General features: G+C 47.3%; 1 protein-coding gene and 1 long non-coding RNA gene across 6 annotated transcripts in view; one reads left to right on the forward strand and one right to left on the reverse strand.

Annotated features, from left to right (window-relative positions):
* eps15l1a (epidermal growth factor receptor pathway substrate 15-like 1a) overlaps nucleotides 1-14,407 on the reverse strand; it is a 607,694-nt gene that overhangs the window by 370,205 nt on the left and 223,082 nt on the right. The window lies entirely within an intron of this gene.
* LOC140395272 (uncharacterized) lies at nucleotides 7,257-9,737 on the forward strand. Its single transcript, XR_011936147.1, has 2 exons — nucleotides 7,257-7,482; nucleotides 9,388-9,737. It is a non-coding gene; the product is annotated as an uncharacterized lncRNA (long non-coding RNA).

Below are 14,407 nucleotides of genomic sequence, written 5' to 3' on the forward strand. Positions count from 1 at the left end.
CCGTTGGGGCCCTGCCCTCAACCTCGTGTGGCAGGTCCACGATCCGGATATTCTGGCGTTGGGACCTATTCTCCTGGTCCTCGACCTTCCCCTTCAAGCTTCTCTGGGTCGCCACCAATCTTTTGATCTCGGCCTCCTGTCGCTCTGGTCCGTTGACACCTTTTCCAGCTTGAAGATCGTTTTTCCCTGCGCCTCCACCTTCTTCCCCAGTCCATCGATCGCCCTCTGCATGGCGACCTATGCCTCCGTCACTGCCACCTTGACCGCCAACTGGATTTCCACTTTTATTGCCTCCCTCATGTTCGGCTCGTCAGTCTCCCTCTCTCCGGGGTGGCTGGAACCCTTGCCTAGTGTGTCTGTCCACTGCTCGTGGTCTTTCCCTCCGCTTCTGCCATCTGTGGCCTCTCAAGCTCCCATTTGTTGGCATGATGATTCTGTCCTTTCGCTTTCTTAATTGTGGATGAGATACGCCCGAATTTTGGGGCTAATTTCAACTAAACGTGCCTATTTGGTTATGTTCTGGAGGAGAGCCACCTGATGTGCATCTGTTCAGCACATAATAAGAATAAACTTTATTATTGTCACAAGTAGGCTTACATTAACACTGCAATGAAGTTACTGTGAAAATCCCCAAGTCGCCACAGTCCGGCACCTGTTTGGGTACACTGAGGGAGAATTCAGAATGTCCAATTCACCTAACAGGCATGTCTTTCGGGACTTGTGGGCGGAAACCGGAGCATCCGGAGGAAAACCACACAGACACGGGGAGAATGTGCAGAGTCCACACAGCCAGTGACCCAAGCAGAAATCGAACATGGGGCCCCTGCGCTGTGAAGCACCAATGCAAACCACTGTACTAAGTGTACATCACCATTAGCGGAAGTCAGAGGGTTGTTACTTTTTTTCAATTTTCTAACGAGAGCTGTGGGTGCACCATTTTCAAGTGTGAGATCGATAGAGTTTTGGGAATAAAGGGATACAGGCATATTGATGTTGAATTGTTGTCTTGATATTATTGATGTGGAGATGCCGGCGTTGGACTGGGGTGAGCACAGTAAGAAGTCTTGCAACACCAGGTTAAAGTCCAACAGGTTTGTTTCAAACACTTGCTTTCGGAGCACTGCTCCTTCCTCAGGTGAATGAAGAGGCAGGTTCCAGAAACATATATATAGACAAATTCAAAGATGCAAGACAATGCTTAGAATGCGAGCATTTGCAGGTAATTAAGTCTTTACAGATCCAGAGATAGGGGTAACCCCAGGTTAAAGAGGTGTGAATTGTATCAAACCAGGATAGTTGGTAGGATTTCGCAAACCCAGGCCAGATGGTGGGGGATGAATGTAATGCGACATGAATCCCAGGTCCCGGTTGAGGCCGTAGTCACGTGTACGGAATTTGATATTATTGAATAGAGGAGGAAGTTTGAGAAGTCATATGACTTACTCTTCATCCTACTGAATATATTTCAAGAAAAGGAACCTGCCATCTCTACCTAATCTAGTCAACATGTAAATCTAGTTTGTTAATGTTGAATGCCTTTGTGCACCAAGGAATGGCTTTGCCAATTTCATCACATACAAAGAATAAATAATATTTTTAAATCTATAGTGGCTTGTGATTCTACCAGTTACAAGCATTGTACAATGAACAGTCTCAACCTCACCCCATAAAATTCATCCCACGCAAATAAATGAAAATGAATGACTGTGGCAATCAAAATTCAAACACAGGTTTCAAGTCAGGTGCCTAACCTAATTTTAAAAACGCCACCTATTTAAGACCGTGAACTTGACACGACCTTAATCTCTTTCTCGCCTTCCAAGGAACTGATTCTTAGATAGCAGATAACCATGTATAACAGATTAAAATGTCTACCCAATCCAAAAATTCCTGAGGACAGCATTGCTCTGCATTAAAGTTGGCTATAAGATATCATGGCAATAGGAAATTGGAACAGAGTCAATATACTAAGGTGGCCACAGGATATCAGAGCTAGAAAGGTCTTTAAAACTGCTGACTAACCAATTTCACCCATACACAGAATCTGGAGGGATGGACCTGTCGCTGGGGCTCAGCTTCTTCCACTCAGCTCCGGTTAACTCTGCAGGTCAATGCTATAATGGAGCGGGTAGTCCCACTAAATCAGCAGCAACAAGTTTGCCTGTTCAATATGCTGGTGAACTGCAGTTTGAGCTGGTTGCAAAATCACAGGATTGTCACAGTGCAGAATTGGCCATTCGGCCCATCAAATCTGTACAGCTCTCCAAATGAGCAATTCACAGTGTCATTCTTCCTGTAACCCTGAACGTTCTTCCTTTTCAAGTAATAGTCTAATTCTCTTTTGAATGCTTCAACTGAACCTGGCTCCTCCACAATCTCAGGCAACCCCTAATTGGAGTGGGGAATGCCACATCTCGTTGAACCTAGTTAAGTGGGATGTATTATTCGGTAAATGTAAACTCTATTCACATCAGTGTCTAGTTTAGTTTAAGAATCTTTAAAACACAGGTTTCAAGTCAGGTGCCTAACCTGATTTTAAAAACACCACCTATTTAAGACCTGTGAACTTGACACAACCTTAATCTCTTTCTCACCTTCCAAGGAACTGATTCTTAGATAGCAGATAACCATGTATAACAGATTAAAACGTCTACCCAATCCAAAAATTCCTGAGGACAGCAATTTAAAACTTGGAGAACTTCCCAAAAAATAGGCACCGTGAATATCTTTCAATAAACATATCTGTAAACTGTGGTGAACCACGTTCCACTGTTACTCACTGCTGTATATATATATATTCACTGTTATTGTTTGTTCCATTGTTACTTACGGTTGTTGTTCTTGTTGCTTCTGATGGTTCCACCTGTGGCTCCGCCCCTCGGGCTTTGTATATAGTTGGCTGATCTGTGGCCCTGCCCCCAGTGAGGGATCAGCAGCAGGCAGGCACACATCTCAGTGTATTAAAGCCACAATTTAGTTCTATAACTCGCTTCGTCTATTATTAATGGTCCATCAATTTAACAGACTGAGATATTACAATGGATGCCGCTCTTAAGCCTGACCGACTTGAATTTGACCCACAGGCAGCCGACGCCACTGCGATCTTCGAGCACTGGCTAAGCTGTTTCGAGGCTTACCTCGACAAATCGACCGACGCGGTCACCGAGGTGCACAAGCTGCGTCTCCTCAACGCCCGGGTGAGCCCCAAAATTTTTCTGCTGATCAGAGAGGCGGCCTCGTACACAGAGGCAATCGCACTGCTAAAAGGACAGTTCGTGAGGTTAGTGAATGAGGTGTTCGCTCGACATCTCCTTGTCACGAGGCGTAAGCGCCCTGGTGAATCACTGGCCGAATTCCTGCGTGACCTGTGAGTACTCGCCCGGAATTATAACTGCCAGGCAGTTACGGCAGTTCGGCACTCTGAGCTCCTAATCAGGGACGTCTATGTGGCCGGAGTCCGGTCTAACTATATCCAACAATGCTTGCTCGAAGGGGGTACCCTCGACCTCAAGGACACTGTGCAGCTCTCTAGCTCTTTGGAAGTAGCGTTCCAGAACATGGATGCCTTCACGTCCAACCATGCGGCACCCTCGTGGACGTCGGAGGTGCGGCCATCACCCGGCCTGGGTGCGCCACAAGCCAAGGTCTGTCAGGCCCGACCTCAAGCTCCCAGACCCAAAGTCTGCCAGGCAAGACCTGAAGGTCACAGGGCACGCAGCGTGGCATCTTGCCTGCATGGACCGCCCCCCCTTCTGAAGCGTCATCCGCCTCGTGAGGCCAGTAGGGGCTGCCATTTTTGACGCCATCCGCCACGTGCGACTCATGGAGGCTGCCATCTTGGGACCACCCCGCTACCACCGACCAGACCAGCCATCGTCCGCAGGTCAGCTCTGTCACGCTCAGCCAGTCCCGGCCCCATCACCTCAAGAACTCCATGATGGCCGTCCGGGTCAATGGGCACGAAACGACCTCTCTGTTCGACTCCGGGAGTACGGATAGCCTCATTCATCCGGATACTGCTCCCTTCGGATTTTTCCCGCGTCCCAGACTATCTCCCCAGCTTCCGGATCACACTCCGTTCAGGTCCGGGGCTCCTGTGTCGCAAACCTTGCAGTACAGCGCATAGAGTACGCTAACTTCAAACTCTACGTCCTGCCCCGTCTCTGCGCTGCCCTGTTACTAGGACTGGACTTCCAGTGTAACCTCCGAAGCCGGACTTTGAAGTTTGGTGGACCCCTGCCCCCTCTCACCGTCTGTAGCCTCGCGACCCTGAAGGTCGCCCCTCCCTCGCTCTTCGCTAACCTCACCCCCGACTGTAAGCCCGTCACCACCAGGAGCAGACGATACAGTACCCGGGGCAAGGCCTTTATCAGGTCGGAGGTCCAGCGACTCCTGCGGGAAGGGATCATTGTGGCTAGTAACAGCCCCTGGAGAGCCCAAGTGGTGGTCATCAGGACTGGGGAGAAACACCGGATGGTCGTCGACTACAGTCAGACGATCAACCGGTACACGCAGCTCGATGCGTACCCTGCATATCTGTCATGGTCAACCAGATTGCGCAGTACCGGGTCTTGTCCACAGTAGACTTGAAGTCCGCATACCACCAGCTTCCTATCCGCCCGGAGGACCGCCAATACACTGCCTTCGAGGCAGATGGCCGTCTCTACCACTTTCTCCGGGTCCCCTTCAGCGTCACCAATGGGGTCTCGGTCTTCCAGCGAGTGATGAACCGAAAGGTTGACCAGTACGGGCTGCGGGCCACGTTCCCGTATCTGGATAATGTCACCATCTGCGGCCATGACCAGAAGGATCATGACGCTAACCTCCAGAAATTCCTCCACACCGTCTAGCTCCTTAATCTAACCTATAAGGAGAAATGTGTTTTCCGCACAACTCGCCTAGCCATCCTTGGCTACGTCGTGGAAAACGGAGCCCGAGGGCCCGACCTCGACCGCATGCAACTTCCCCTCCCCCACTTTCCCAAGGCCCTGAAGAGATGCCTGGGGTTTTTCTCCTATTATGCCCAGTGGGTCCCCAATTAGGCGGACAAGGCCCGCCCACTTATCAAATCCACCATTTTCCCCGACGGCTGAGGCCCGGCTGGCCTTCAACCATATCAAGGCAGATATTGCCACGGCCACGATGTACGCAGTAGACGAGTCCATCCCATTCCAGGTGGAGAGCGATGCATCTGACTTTGCCCTGGCCGTTACCCTCAACCAGGTGGGCAGGCCCGTGGCTTTCTTCTCCCATACCCTCCATGCCTCTGGAATTCGGCACTCCTCTGTCGAAAAGGAAGCACAAGCCATTGTGGAAGCTGTGTGACATTGGAGGCATTACCTGGCCGGCAGGCGATTCACTCTCCTGACCAACAGTCGGTTGTCTTCATGTTCAATAACACACAGCGGGGCAAGATCAAGAACGACAAGATCTTGAGATGGAGGATCAAACTCTCCACCTATAACTACGACATCTTGTATTGGCCTGGGAAACTCAATGAGCCTCCAGATGCCCTATCCCGCGGTACATGTGCCAGTGCACAAGTAGACCGACTTCGGGCCCTCCACAATGACCTCTGTCACCCGGGGCTCTTCCAATTCATCAAGGCCCGCAGCCTACCTTACTCCACCGAGGAGGTCAGGACCATGACCAGGCACTGCCAAGTCTGCGCGGAGTGCAAACCGCACTTCTATCGGCCAGAAAGCGCTCACCTGAAGACCTCCCGCCCCTTTGAACGCCTCAGTATCGATTTCAAAGGGCCCCTCTCCTCCACTGACCGTAACGTGTACTTCCTCAACATCGTTGACGAGTACTCCCGTTTTTCCTTTGCCATCCCATGCCCTGACATAACCTCTGCCACCGTCATCAAGGCTCTGCACAGTCGCTTCACCTTGTTCGGTGTCCCCACCTATGTCCATAGTGATCAGGGCTCCTCTTTTATGAGTGATGAGCTGCGTCAGTTCCTGCTTAGCAAGGGCATCGCCTCAAGCAGGACGACCAGCTACAACCCCCGGGGAAACGGACAGGTGGAGAGGGAGAACGCGATGGTCTGGAAGGCCGTCCTTCTTGCCCTACGGTCTAAAAGTCTCCCAGTCTACCGCTGGCACGAGGTCCTTCCCGATGCACTCCACTCCATCCAGTCGCTTCTGTGTACTGCCACCAACGAGACCCCTCACGAACGTTTGTTTGTCTTCCCTAGGAAGTCCACCTCAGGGGTGTCCCTCCCGTTCGGGCTGACAGTCCCAGGGCCCGTCCTCCTCCGGAAGCATGCGAGGAGCCATAAGTCAGATCCCCTGGTCGAGGGGGTTCTGCCCCTCCATGCAAACCCACAGTATACCTACGTGGCACACCATGACGTGCGGCAGGACACAGTCTCCCTCAGGGACTTGGCACCCGCAGGTTCCCCAGCGACTATCACCAACACGCCCACCCCTACACCATCTACCACCATTACCAGCACTCGGCTGCCTCGGGACTTGGCAGCGGCAGCCTCCCCAGTGACCATTACCACCACCCCGGCCCCTACACCATCTCCCTCTCCGTCAGCTCATTGGGATGAAGAAGAAGACGACACGCTCCCGGAGTCGAAGGTCTCGACACCCACGCCCACACCACAGCCGGGACTGAGGCGATCATGGCGGAAGGTTAAAGCTCCTGTCAAACTCAATCTGTGAGTCCACTTCACCCCCGCTGGACTTTTTTTTTTTTTTAACAGGGGGTGAATGTGGTGAACCACGTTCCATTGTTACTCACTGTTATATATATATATATATATATATTCACTGTTATTGTTTGTTCCATTGTTACTTACTGTTGTTGTTGTTGTTGCATCTGCTGGCTCTGCCTGTGGCCCCGCCCCTCGGGCTTTGTATATAGTTGGCTGATCTGTGGCCCTGCCCCCAGTGAGGGATCAGCAGCAGACAGGCACACATCTCAGTGTATTAAAGCCACAATTTAGTTCTATAAACTCGCTTCGTCTATTATTGATGGTCCATCATAAACTTGCACAAAATAAGCCTGGATCCTTACTGGTGAACATGATTCAGCTCAATACCAAGTGGTGCATTTGTCCAGTCAATAGGGGGATGTCCAGTCAACATGTTTGACATTTATCTGCACACTTTCATCATTGTGCTCTAGAATACAAACCATCAGGCAGGTTCACATTCGCATTTCAAAAGAGTTCAATGAAAAACATGTTTGTTTCCAAAGTGCAAACAAGGCAACCTACTGCGGGTCATGTGGCTGACACCACACTGGAACACGGAGCAGTTGTGGTTTCTGTGGTTTTGGAGCTCACAGAACTCATTTACAAGAAACTCTAAGTAAACCATACATAACTACCAATCACCAAAACTGTGTTAGTTTTGTTTTTAAATTTAAAACATTTCTCAACCAAAATGAATGCCCTGCTGTCTGCAGCTCCACCAATCAGGATCGGATGAAATATTTTGGAGTTTGTGAAAGGTACGACATGTACAGGTAAGGATTAGACCTGGCTATTTTTTTTAAATTTAGAGTATCCAACTTTTTGTTTCCAATTAAGGGGCAATTTAGCGTGATCAATCCACCTACCCTGCATATCTTTTGGGTCATGAGGATTAGACCCACACAGACACGGGGAGAATGTGTAAACTCCACATAGGCAGTGACCCAGGGCTGGGATCGAACCTGGGACCTCGGCGCTGTGAGGCAGCAGTGCTAACCACTGCGGCACAGTGCCACCCTGACCTGGCTATCTTAACATTAAACTGCAGGTGGTGACGGTGATTATGTCTCCTTGTAATTGTTTCTCCAGTGCTGCGAATGACAATGTTGGGAAGAGATTCATTTGCTTTGGAGTTCACTGGCCTCATTTTCCGCAAAAACCCAACTTCATATCAATGCTAGATACATGATTATATATAGAACAATGAAAATATCTTTCCCCTTCACGAGGTCCAGTTCTCAGCTCCCGTGTACATCCCTATTTCAGCTCCCATAAGAATCTAGTGCTTAATACCCTTGCTGGTGTAGCATTAACCACTGACCAGGATCGATTCTGATCTCATCAAGTATTCCCATTTAAATATGTTGAACTGCATAATACCCTCAACAGGTTTATCTGCAGTATGCATTCCAGATTATGCCAGAACCCAATAAAGTAACATTGGTAGCATGCAATAATTTGTTTAGCAGAGCCTGATGTCTCTATTAAATTGCCTGCTGTTGCACAATGTTCTATCTTCCACACACAAAGAATTACCATTTCCCTAATACACCAGACAACTACTAACATCATGAAACTAAAAATCATGCACTGATAGCAAAGCCAGTGAAGGGCATTGGAGAAGAAAACAAAACACCTTCCTGCCTGCATGCCAACAGAGATCTCATACAAGTCAAGGTTATTGTGTGGTAATGTGCTTCTCTGCTGCACCAACCATAAGGTTTCAAAGTGTGATTCCAGGATAGCATGGTCTGGTATTTGTAACAATATTTGGGCTATCTGATTTTCAAGTTCTCTATAAAACTGCAATCACACCCGTTTCTGATTCGTGTAAATACCGCAGCTTTTCCTTCTCCTGATTGAGAATGCATCAGAATGATTTGTAGCCTTGAAAACGGAACAATTCCTGACATTTACAAGATCTGTAAACAAAATTTCCACGAAACTGCATCCCTTCCATCAAACTATGATATTTTTCTTCCTGTACAACTTGCAAGAATTGCATGCAAACTAAATGGAGGGTTTAGTAAACAATACTGCATGCATCAAGCTTTTGGAGGTGAATTTGCAGAATTATTGGTTGCATTCAATGCTCGCCTTCTGACTTTAATTTATCTTTTTTTGCATAAAAATCATATAAAACAAAAATCACGTGCATGCAAATACGTGCTTTATCAAGTCTTCTTGAAAACAGGATTTATTACCAATTTAAAACTTCAGGCTTCATCAACAAGGCAATTTGGAGGACAAGTTTCTGCATTTTCTTCCACCGGAACGGAAAAAAACAAATCACCAATAAATGTTTATAACTGTCTTCACATAAGAATGGTGTTAAAAGGAGTTGAACAGTATCAGCTGCATATCAAAGCATGGAAGTTGATCATCTCCATCTGCAGAAAGAGATGACTGGTTTCCAAGCCAGAAAGGAAAAGGGAACGGCCAATTGTGTATAAATAAACAGTCCATTTTTTTCTCGTAGTACCAAGTCTGTTCAGATTAACCACAATGATTTTCTCTGGTGCTGCAAATTCTCAGGCAATATAACTATTTAATGAACCATTACAGAATTACATCAGAATAAAAGGTTTGGAGCTGGGGGCACAATTTAAGGGAAACTAGTTGATGCCTCATGGCATTATTGATTCACGATGCTTATTTTAAATTTGTCTCTCCCGCAGGTACCACAAAACTGATCAACTGGTTTCCAGGGGCCAAATAACTGACATTAGCAAAGACAAATAAAATGTTATGGTCATATTCTTGGCAGAGATCAGTCACAGTATTCAAAACCAATGAATAGTGGTTATGGTGAAGCATGAATACTGACATGTAATGTATGATGAAGGCGTATAAGGAAGAATGTGAATCTCAGTGAAACCTGATCCAATCAGGAGGAGAGGGCAGAAGAATGATAAACGAACAAAGTGTATAGAAACAGACGAAACAAGCTATTTGGTGTGCTCCTGTCTAGGAGGCACCTGACTCTGCAGACTTGTATAAGGATAAATAAAACTCTAACTTGCTTCTAGTATTTTTGCCCTCAGTGTCAGTGATTGTGAGCACACATTCAAATCTCACTGATCAACTGGTTTCCAGGGGCCAAATAACTGACATTAGCAAAGACAAATAAAATGTTACGGTCATATTCTTGGCAGAGATCAGTCACAGTATTCAAAACCAATGAATAGCAGTTACCATATAAATTAGGTTACTGGCAATGTTCAGCACTCGATAACACTAGATGACTAATGACAGTTGATCTTTTCAGTCACACTGGTCCACTGGACCAATCACAGTACCGTTAACAAAAGGCAATGTTCAAAAGTGACACTAAAAAAGCCAGGTACTATATTTTTTCCTCAGGCTTGCAATATTGCTTGCGGCTGCAGACAGCTGGTTAAACTCATATCACATTGGATGCCAAATCATCACATTGTGAAAACCATTTGGAGGACGCAAGGTTCTAGCTCTCCAAGAAACTGAAAAGCAGAAGACATCATTAAGTAATATTTGAATATTGCCATCTGGTACACTACCCTTAGTACAGCCATTTGGAAAAGAGAGAAATTCCAGGCTTGCCCACATCCCCGACCAATACCAGTCAGGATCAGAAATGTGGAGTGAAGGACAATCTCTGCTCTGCAGTGTAAACATCTTCAGGAGACAAGAAAACAGGAGGTGGGTTGGGGCAGGTCTGGGAGAGAAGAGGGGGCTAATCTGGAGATATAGGAAGAGTAAATGAGTATTGCTGAAAAGAGAGGCATGTTGTCAAAGGTTTCCATTTTGCACTCAACGGGACAGATTTACATTAATACCAACTGTAAAGGGAACAATTTATACTGCATAAGAGGGAGCTGATTGGTTGGCAAGGTGACTGAGTGGTAGAGGCATTGCCTCAGATGTGGAGAAAACCAACAACTCCTGAATATCCAACTAAGCAAATATCCCAGGCCAGTCAACTCCTTGGCATGGCATGCTCAGGACTCATAATCAGAAACCATAATTTCTACAATACTCACTGCTCACCGCATGCATTCATATCAACCCTTGAACCTATTCCTATCCAAATTATTATCTTTTCCCCTTATAATGCATACATAATGCAGTGGTTTTCAAACTTCTCATCCAGAGGATCCACTAGAAATACTGACATACTCCTGGGGCCTCCTGCAAATAGAGACCACCACATCTTAAAGGCAACATCAATTTCTCAAAGAAAGAACACCAGCAGTACTGTCACTTATACGTAATTTACTACATAATAGAATAAAGGTACTGGTGAATTGAATCAGAAAGTTTCAAAGTCTGACTTCTTCACAAAAATGTACAGTTTGAGGATTTGTTTGAAAGGCACTTATGAATTTATCATTCTGTTCCCACTGCTTTTACTTCAACAGATTCTATCAAACTGTATCAAATAAATGGGGGGGGGGGGGGGGGGGGGGTACTGCCTTGCTAAAAAAGTTCAGCTGGTTAACAGGAGCGGGATTGGGTGGGGGTAGAGCTGCAGCTGTCAGCCCAGTCTCACATGGTTCGAAGAGCTTAGCATCTATAAATAGTTTTGGGGAGGGGTCTTGGATTTTTAATGGGTTTCGATATGTACATTTGGGTGAAGTGTTAGTTGGGGGAGGAGGTGGGGGAGTTTGCAATGGTGATTGCTGATGCTGATTATGAGATTCTCTCTGTCTCACTCTGTGGGTGGATTTGGCGGCCAGTTTTGGCAGGCCGTGGGCTCGTTTTTCTTGAGTAGGAACTTGGCGGCCCCTGATAGTGGAAATGACTGGACCAGGGATTGGAGGGGCTGCCTCGAATGTAAGGGGGTTGGGTGGCCCAGTAAAAAGGTCCATAGTTTTTGCTCACCTAAAGAATCTAAGCGGCACGGTAGTTCAGTGGTTAGCACTGATGCCTCACGGCGCCGAGGACCCGGGTTCGATCCTGGCCCCAGGTCGCTGTCCATGTGCAATTTGCACATTCTCCCCATGTCTGCATGGGTCTCGCCCCCACAACCCAAAGATATGCAGGATAGGTGGATTGGCCATGTTAAATTGGCCCCTAGTTGGTAAAAATTTAAAAATAAATTAACAAATATATATATTTTTTAAAAGAAATTAAGTGCTGATGTGGTGTTTTTGCAGAAGACCCATTTGTGGGTAAATAATCAGGCCAGCCAGACTGCGGAAGGAATAGTTGAGCCAAGTGTTCCATTCAGGCTTTGATGGACGGGCCCGAGGTACAGCGATCTTAGTCAGTAAAGGGTTCTTTTATCAGCCACTGCGACCTTAGGGGATCCCAGTGGCAGATTTGTAATGGTCAGTGGGTTTCAAGCAGGCACATTGGTGGTTGTAGTAAATGCTTATGCACCAAACTGGGACCATGTGACATGTTTTAAAAGAATGCTGGCTATTTCTTTGTTTCCATTCCTGACCTAGATACACACCAGCTGATCTTTGGAGAGGATTTTAGCTCTTTTGGATCCTAAACTAGACCAATCCAGGCCTAGATCGTTTGCTCCGTCGGTGTATGTGAAGGTCCTCCTGGACTTTATGGAACAAGTGGAGGTAGAAAGTCTACTCCAGGACTGACTGATTTTTAACGAGTTGGTTCCTTCTACCCTGGGTGCAGAAAGCAGAATAGTCAGCCATTGTTATCTAGGATCATGCTCTACACTTCGCGGACTTGACCTTAGAAATGGATTCTGGACAAACCCCACCATGGAGACTGGACGTAGCACTGCTGGCGGACAGAGGGTTCTGTGAGCACATTGAGAAGTACATTAGATTAAGTAGGGTGGCACGGTAGCATGGTGGTTAGCTCTGTTGCTTCAAAGTGCGAGGGTCACAGGTTCGATTCCCGCTTGGGTCATTGTACGGAGACTGCACGTTCTCCCCAGGTCTGCGTGGGTTTCCTCCGGGTGCTCCGGCTTCCTCCCACAAGTCCCGAAAGACGTGCTTGTTAGGTGAATTGGACATTCTGAATTCTCCCTCCGTGTACCTGAACAGGCGCCGGAGTGTGGCGACTAGGGGCTTTTCACAGTAAATTCATTAAGCCTACTTGTGACAATAAACAAAATTATTATTATTAATTAGGAATGACTCTGCCTCTCCTCCACACAGTGGGAAGCCCTTAAACTGGCTGTGAGGGGAGAAGTAATCTACTTTAAAACACATTGAAATAGGACGATAGGGCAGAGCAGCAATAGCTGATGGATGCGCTCCTTCGAGACGGATAGTCAATATTAGTCTGTCCCTACTCCAAAATTGCTTGCGAATAGGAAGGAGCCCAGTTTGATTTGCTGTACTGGGAAAGTGGTGAGCCAACTCTTGCACTCAAAGATTTTTATTTTATGTGCATGGGGAGAAGGCCAGCCATCATCTAGCTCACCAGTTGAGTCGGCAGGCAGCTTCCTGATGAGATTATACAAATCAAAAACTCGGACTGCAGATTGTTTTCCGCCCCGAATGAAGTCAATGTGTTCTTGGAGCCCCTTTACAAACATCTCTATAGGTAGAGTCCCCGGTGAATAAGTCGGACATGTTGGCATTTTTAGATGGGTTGTCTTTTCCGATGGTGGAGAGAGAAAGGTGGTAGGGGTTGGGGGCCCAGTTGAGCCCGGAGAAAATTCTTAAGGGCATTGGATTAATGCAGTCAGGTAAGCTCCCTGGTCTTGATGGGCTTACCATCGAATTTTGCAAGATGTTTGCAAGCCAGTTAACACCAGTGATAGTGGACATGGTGAATGATTCTTTGTCACTAGTGTCCTTGTGCCCTACACACCCCCAGGCTTCTAGATCCCTCATGGTTCTTGTAGACTAATTTCTCTCCTGAACGTCAATGCCAAATTGATAGCTACGGTGATGGGTCTGTATTTGCAGCCATGTGTTCTGGGGGTGATCGGAGATGACAGACAGGTTTAATTAAAAGTCGACAATTATCGGACGATGTGCGCAATTATTGAATGCTGTCCTTTCCTCCTCTCCGGTTTCCAAACCAGAAGTGATTGTGTCATTGGACACGGAGAAGGTGTTCGACACGGAGGAGTGGAAATACCTCTTTGGTGCCTTGGGGAGGTTATGTCTTGGGCAGAAGTTCATTTTGTGCTATAAGATCCGGTAGAAGACAGTGAAAGACCTGGCTAAGGAGTTGGAGGAGACCTGTGGTACAGCACCAACTGTAAAACTAGCGGGGAGGGGGGTCGTTGCCGGTAGGAAAGCCTCAAGCAAGAATTCAACAAAGGAGGAAGGAGGTGTACAGTGACTGGTTGAAGACGATGGAGAGCAGTGGCACCTCTTCGCTGATCGCTGGTTTGGGTGGAAAAGTGCCTCGAAGCGCAGGGGGCGACGATTCGCAAGGTGGAGAAGGTGGTGTCTGGCCAGAGTGACTGGGTTGTGTCTTTGGAGGCGAAGGTCAGGATCCTGTGAGATCTGTGCAAGTCACTGCGGTCTACGGTGATGAAATAGGCGAATAGGTCTACACATTCCCCCCGTGTCTGCGTGGGTTTCCTCCAAGTGCTCCTGTTTCCTCCCACACTCCAAAGATGTGCAGGTTAGGTGGTTTGGCCATGCTAAATTGCCCTTAGTGCACAAAAAGGTTAGGTGGGGTTACTGAGTTACGGGGATAGGTTGGAGGTGTGGGCTTAAGTGGGGTGCTCTTTCCAAGGGCTGGTGCAGACTGCACTGTAAATTCTATGAATCTATGAAT

Source organism: Scyliorhinus torazame, chromosome 18 (assembly GCF_047496885.1).
Source record: "Scyliorhinus torazame isolate Kashiwa2021f chromosome 18, sScyTor2.1, whole genome shotgun sequence".
NCBI lineage: Eukaryota > Metazoa > Chordata > Chondrichthyes > Carcharhiniformes > Scyliorhinidae > Scyliorhinus > Scyliorhinus torazame.